General features: G+C 48.0%; 1 pseudogene; it reads left to right on the forward strand.

The window, feature by feature from the left end:
- The first annotated feature begins 700 nt into the window (after window positions 1-700).
- The window catches only part of LOC112227489, a 21,263-nt pseudogene continuing 15,184 nt past the window's right edge, over window positions 701-6,779 (forward strand).

Raw genomic sequence — 6,779 nt, forward strand, 5'->3', positions numbered from 1 at the left:
GTCCCCTAAATTGGGATGGTTCTCTTTTGATTATTGATCGCACTCCGTCAATCAGCTAACTAGTGGAACTGTTCTGACATTTCTGTTACAGACTTGTCAGTGCTAGGCTGAACCCATACATGTTCACCTGACTTTTCTACCACTCACTTGGTGTGTTACCATGCTGTAGAGGACCGTGTATGGGTGTTTAGCCGTTTTTGTACCGTTGATGATGAGTTCTGTTTTTCTGCTGTGCTTCAATAAACCCTTTGGTTTAACGCATCAATACATAAACTGTGTGTGTGTGTGTGTGGTTATTGTTCATTGATGGGCTAATATAAATACTATGCATGCCAGCATCAATTCAGCATCAATTCTTTGCAAATTGTTTGCATAGTCAACATACACACAGCTCTGACACACACACTTATCCCACCAGACATGCCACCAGGGGTCTTTTCAAAGCCTTTTTTTTAATGTATGTAGTTCTGTCCTTGAGCTGTTCTTGTCTATTAATGTTCTGTATTATGTCATGTTTCATGTTCTGTGTTGGACCCCAGGAAGAGGAGCTGCTGCTTTTACAACAGCTAATGGGGATCCTAATCAAATACCAAATCGTCGTTGGACGCTAACTACCAAAAATCACCGATAGCCTATCCTTACCCAATAGATCATGCAATGTTTTAATGCAAATGTTTCAATGCAATGTTTCAATGCAATGTTGGCGGCCTGGAACGTACGGTATCTCAATGTGCGCAAAACGCGGTGACGCCACGCCAGTAATCCCAGCAACACGCGACCAGGAATTACAGGAGAGGACAGGGAACAGACAGAAAACAACCGACTGCTTATTTTACCAAGAAAAAATGAAGGGTTCTGAAAACAACAATTGATTAAGGCGAGTTTTGGCGAGGTGGAGAAAATAGAGAGTCTGTCTTTCTCTCCCCATCTCTCTCTTTTTACATCTTTCGATGAGCGTCTGCATGAACTATACTGTTATCTTGATTTGGGTCTCTGTCTCTGATGAGGTTACCGTTAATAGGCTAGTCAGTGTATGGATCAGTGATGCGACATGTCCCATTTAACATTTCAGTAGATTAGTTTAAAAAACGGATTCAATGCGCATATCTCTTAGCTTATTTAGCCTAGCTCAACAAGAGCTACTGTTTACTAGGAGAGAAAGGGAGGAGGGTTAGCGTAGGCTCGTTATGTAGTGTTTTCTCCCTATAGCAACAGTAGTCTGCACTGCAGTGCTGTTTTATAATGCAGAGAGAGAGGCTGAATCGGGGGTAATACAGGCTATATTTAAATGTCCATATTCAGACCCAGAGTGCCCTCAATTAAACAGAGTCACATCGAAAGCACTGTTTCTAGCTCTCTCTTCTCTCTCCGGGATGTTGTATTATTCAACAGTAAACGGAGGATGTTGAGAGTCATAGGGAGAAAGGGATAGAGAGGTGTGGAAGTGTCCTGTGCTGTGTGTAGGGGTGAGTCAGCACAGATGGATAGAGAAAGGGACAGTTTATTGAAGGCTTAGCTTGGCTGATAGAGACAGGAGAGAGTGGTGTCAGATGTCTCCTGGTGTGTGTGTGTGTGTGTGTGCGCGAGCGCCTGTGTGTGTGTGTGTGCGCGAGCGCCTGTGTGTGTGCGTGTGCGCGAGCGCCTGTGTGTGTGCGTGAGCGCCTGTGTGTGTGTGTGTGTGAGCGCCTGTGTGTGTGTGTGTGCGCGAGCGCCTGTGTGTGTTTGTGTATTGATTAGGGAGAAGGTCGTGAGGTTGAGGGGAGCTCAACACTGGGCAGACTCGCAGCAGAGTGACACAGAGAGGAACTGAGATGTACCACTGCTTTAACACACACAGCTGAAACCAGGACAAAACCATAGAGTATTGAAAGAGGGACGGCGGGTGAGGGGAGATTGGAGGACGAGTGTGGGGGAGCAGCAGCCATGGCAGAGAACTATATGTACCAGCGTCTGTCCTACGAGATAGAAGAGGAGGAGAAGGAAGAGAGGAAGGAGAGAGTGGGAGAAAACATGGTAAAGTCTTCTGTACTGTGTCAGACACTGGTTGATGTTGTTGTTGGTATGTTGACTGTGTGTGTGTAGATGACGGAGGAGGGGACAGAGTGGTTGATAGATCTGTTAACAGACGTTCAGCTGCAGCAGTACTTCCTGCGTGTCCGTGACGAGCTGAATGTGACCCGCCTGTCACACTTCGACTACGTCAAGAATGAAGACCTGGAGAAGATCGGCATGGGGAGGCCAGGTGTGTGAAGTCATATCCTATTTTAAAGTGTAAAAAAAGATCAAGGAAAGCTATAGTAGTGGATTTACCATGTCTATTCCTCTAGAAATGGTCACAACGTGGTCACAACGTGGTCATGTCACAGTCACAATGTGGTCATGTCACAGTCACAATGTGGTCATGTCACAGTCACAATGTGGTCATGTCACAGTCAATGTGGTCATATCACAGTCACAATGTGGTCATATCACAGTCACAATGTGGTCATATCAAAGTCACAATGTAGTCATATCACAGTCACAATGTGGTCATATCACAGTCACAACGTAGTCATATCACAGTCACAAGGTAGTCATAACACAGTCACAGAGTCCTGTCTCTCCTCAATCTATTTTCCTATTTCTTTGTCCTGTAGCGATCCAAGATGTCACATACATAGACGATGGGGTGGCAGTGTGTCAGAGGGAGGCTGACGGTGTGTAATGTATTCTCTGTGTGTTGCAGGACAGAGGCTGACGGTGTGTAAGGTATTCTCTGTGTGTTGCTGATGGTGTGTAATGTATTCTCTGTGTGTTGCAGGACAGAGGAGGCTGACGGTGTGTAATGTATTCTCTGTGTGTTGCAGGACAGAGGAGGCTGACGGTGTGTAATGTATTCTCTGTGTGTTGCAGGACAGAGGAGGCTGACGGTGTGTAATGTATTCTCTGTGTGTTGCAGGACAGAGGAGGCTGACGGTGTGTAATGTATTCTCTGTGTGTTGCAGGACAGAGGAGGCTGACTGTGTGTTGTGTAATGTATTCTCTGTGTGTTGCAGGACAGAGGAGGCTGACGGTGTGTAATGTATTCTCTGTGTGTTGCAGGACAGAGGAGGCTGACGGTGTGTAATGTATTCTCTGTGTGTTGCAGGACAGAGGAGGCTGACGGTGTGTAATGTATTCTCTGTGTGTTGCAGGACAGAGGAGGCTGACGGTGTGTAATGTATTCTCTATGTGTTGCAGGACAGAGGAGGCTGACGGTGTGTAATGTATTCTCTGTGTGTTGCAGGACAGAGGAGGCTGACGGTGTGTAATGTATTCTCTGTGTGTTGCAGGACAGAGGAGGCTGACGGTGTGTAATGTATTCTCTGTGTGTTGCAGGACAGAGGAGGCTGACGGTGTGTAATGTATTCTCTGTGTGTTGCAGGACAGAGGAGGCTGACGGTGTGTAATGTATTCTCTGTGTGTTGCAGGACAGAGGAGGCTTTGGGAGGCAGTCAAGAGAAGGAGAGCTCTCTGTAAACGCAAATCCTGGATGAGCAAGGTACAGCACACAGTGAGTTTGAATTCCTCTTAGCTGTCTGTGTGTGTGTGTGTGTGTGTGTGTGTGTGTGTGTGTGTGTGTGTGTGTGTGTGTGTGTGTGTGTGTGTGTGTGTGTGTGTGTGTGTGTGTGTGTGTGTGTGTGTGTGTGTGTGTGTGAACGTGCATGCGGGCATGCATGGCTGAGTGTGTGTCACGATCGTCGTAATTAGCGGACCAGGGCACAGAGTGAAGTTCCACATCTTTATTACGGTGAAACTAAAAAAAACAATAACGAAACGTGAAAGTACAAACACAAAACAACATCCCACAAACACAGTTGGGGAAAATGGCTACCTAAATATGATCCCCAATTAGAGGCAACGATTACCAGCTGCCTCTAATTGGGAACCATACAAAACACCAACATAGAAATATTGAGCTAGAACACCCCCTAGTCATGCCCTGACCAACTACACCGTAGAGAACCAAGGGCTCTCTATGGTCAGGGCATGACAGTGTGTGTGTGCGTGCATGTGTTTAGTGTACATGTGTGTGTACGTGGTAAAGTCTCTCTAAGCTGTAGTCTCTGTGTTTGGGCCAGCAGGTATTTCCAGGGAAAAGACCTGACTCTGACTCCGACCCACAGCAGCCCCGGGGGGCATCGCCCACCTTGATGACTCCAGGTGTGTGGGTGTTTGACATATTCTTTACATTATCCCAACTCCAGGCTTATGATTTTTGAGATTTTGACCTACTCAAATCAAATGTATTTATAAAGCCCTTCTTACATCAGCTGATATCTCAAAGTGCTGTACAGAAACCCAGCCTAAAACCCCAAACAGCAAGCAATGCAGGTGTAGAAGCACGGTGGCTAGGAAAAACTCCCTAGAAAGGCCGGAACCTAGGAAGAAACCTTGAGAGGAACCAGGCTATGAGGGGTGGTCAGTCCTCTTCTGGCTGTGCTGGGTGGAGATTATAACAGAACATGGCCAAGATGTTCAAATGTTCATGGATGACCAGCAGGGTCAAATAATAATAATCACAGTGGTTGTCGAGGGTGCAACAGGTCAGCACCTCAGGAGTAAATGTCAGTTGGCTTTTCATAGCCGATCATTCAGAGTATCTCTACCGGTCCTGCTGTCTCTAGAGAGTTGAAAACAGCAGGTCTGGGACAGTTAGCACGTCCGGTGAACAGGTCAGGGTTCCATAGCCGCAGGCAGAACAGTTGAAACTGGAGCAGCAGCACGGCCAGGTGGGACTGGGGACAGCAAGGAGTCATCATGCCAGGTAGTCCTGAGGCATGGTCCTAGGGCTCAGGTCCACCGAGAGAGAGAAAGAAAGAGAGAAAGAGAGAGAATTAGAGAGAGCATACTTAAATTCACACAGGACTGCGGATAAGACAGGAGAAATACTCCAGATATAACAAACTGACCCTAGCCCCCCGACACATTAACTACTGCAGCATAAATAGTGGAGGCTGAGACAGGAGGGGTCAGGAGACACTGTGGCCCCATCCGACGATACCCCCTGACAGAGCCAAACAGGCAGGATATAACCCCAGCCACTTTGCCAAAGCACAGCCCCCACACCACTAGAGGGATATCTTCAACCACCAATTTACCATCCTGAGACAAGGCTGAGTATAGCCCACAAAGATCTCCTCCATTAGTGACCTGTAAACAGTATTGTTTTAATTAGGAGTTGTTGTTGGAGTATGTTAACTCACATAACTATATGTATATGAACTATTGTTTAAAGGCTTAACCCCGTCCAGCGATGGGCCGTCGTCGGGGGCAGCCCTGACCTGTCTGATCCGGGAGGCAGAGCTTCAGCTGTGTGAACGACTGGGAGACGGAACCTTTGGAGTCGTCAGGAGAGGAGAGTGGACCGGACCGACTGGACAAGTGGTGAGTGAGTGAGTGGGTGGGTTTGGGTGGGTGGGTGAGAGAGAGAGAACCAGAAAATACATCTATTTTACCAACAAAATATTAGAGAATGATTTCATCTGACAGCTGGTTCACAAAGTAAAACATGTCATTCTCTCTTTCTCTCCCCTTCCTTCCTCCCTCCATCCCTCCCTCCATCCCTCCCTCTCTCTAGCTGTCAGTAGCGGTGAAGTGTCTGAAGACAGACAGTGTGTTAGACACTGAGGGGTTGGATGATTTCATCAGAGAGGTGAACGCCATGCACTCCCTCAACCATCAGAACCTCATACGGCTCTACGGAGTGGTGCTCACTCACCCCATGAAGATGGTGAGATACACACACACACACACACACACACACACGTTCCCAAAGCAACGATTAAAACATTCCCTAACCAGAAACCGTGGATTGATGGCAGCATTCGTGTGAAACTGAAAGCGCGAACCACTGCTTTTAATCAGGGCAAGGTGTCTGGTAACATGACTGAATACAAACAGTGCAGCTATTCCCTCCGCAAGGCTATCAAACAAGCTAAGCGCCAGTACAGAGACAAAGTAGAATCTCAATTCAATGGCTCAGACACAAGAGGCATGTGGCAGGGTCTACAGTCAATCACGGACTACAGGAAGAAATCCAGCCCAGTCACGGACCAGGATGTCTTGCTCCCAGGCAGACTAAATAACTTTTTGCCCGCTTTGAGGACAATACAGTGCCACTGACACGGCCTGCAACGGAAACATGCGGTCTCTCCTTCACTGCAGCCGAGGTGAGTAAGACATTTAAACGTGTTAACCCTCGCAAGGCTGCAGGCCCAGACGGCATCCCCAGCCGCGCCCTCAGAGCATGCGCAGACCAGCTGGCCGGTGTGTTTACGGACATATTCAATCAATCCCTATACCAGTCTGCTGTTCCCACATGCTTCAAGAGGGCCACCATTGTTCCTGTTCCCAAGAAAGCTAAGGTAACTGAGCTAAACGACTACCGCCCGTAGCACTCACATCCGTCATCATGAAGTGCTTTGAGAGACTAGTCAAGGACCATATCACCTCCACCCTACCTGACACCCTAGACCCACTCCAATTTGCTTACCGCCCAAATAGGTCCACAGACGATGCAATCTCAACCACACTGCACACTGCCCTAACCCATCTGGACAAGAGGAATACCTATGTGAGAATGCTGTTCATCGACTACAGCTCGGCATTCAACACCATAGTACCCTCCAAGCTCGTCATCAAGCTCGAGACCCTGGGTCTCGACCCCGCCCTGTGCAACTGGGTACTGGACTTCCTGACGGGCCGCCCCCAGGTGGTGAGGGTAGGCAACAACATCTCCTCCCCCTGATCCTCAACAC

The sequence above is a fragment of the Oncorhynchus tshawytscha genome, linkage group LG29, assembly GCF_018296145.1.
Source record: "Oncorhynchus tshawytscha isolate Ot180627B linkage group LG29, Otsh_v2.0, whole genome shotgun sequence".
Taxonomy (NCBI): domain Eukaryota; kingdom Metazoa; phylum Chordata; class Actinopteri; order Salmoniformes; family Salmonidae; genus Oncorhynchus; species Oncorhynchus tshawytscha.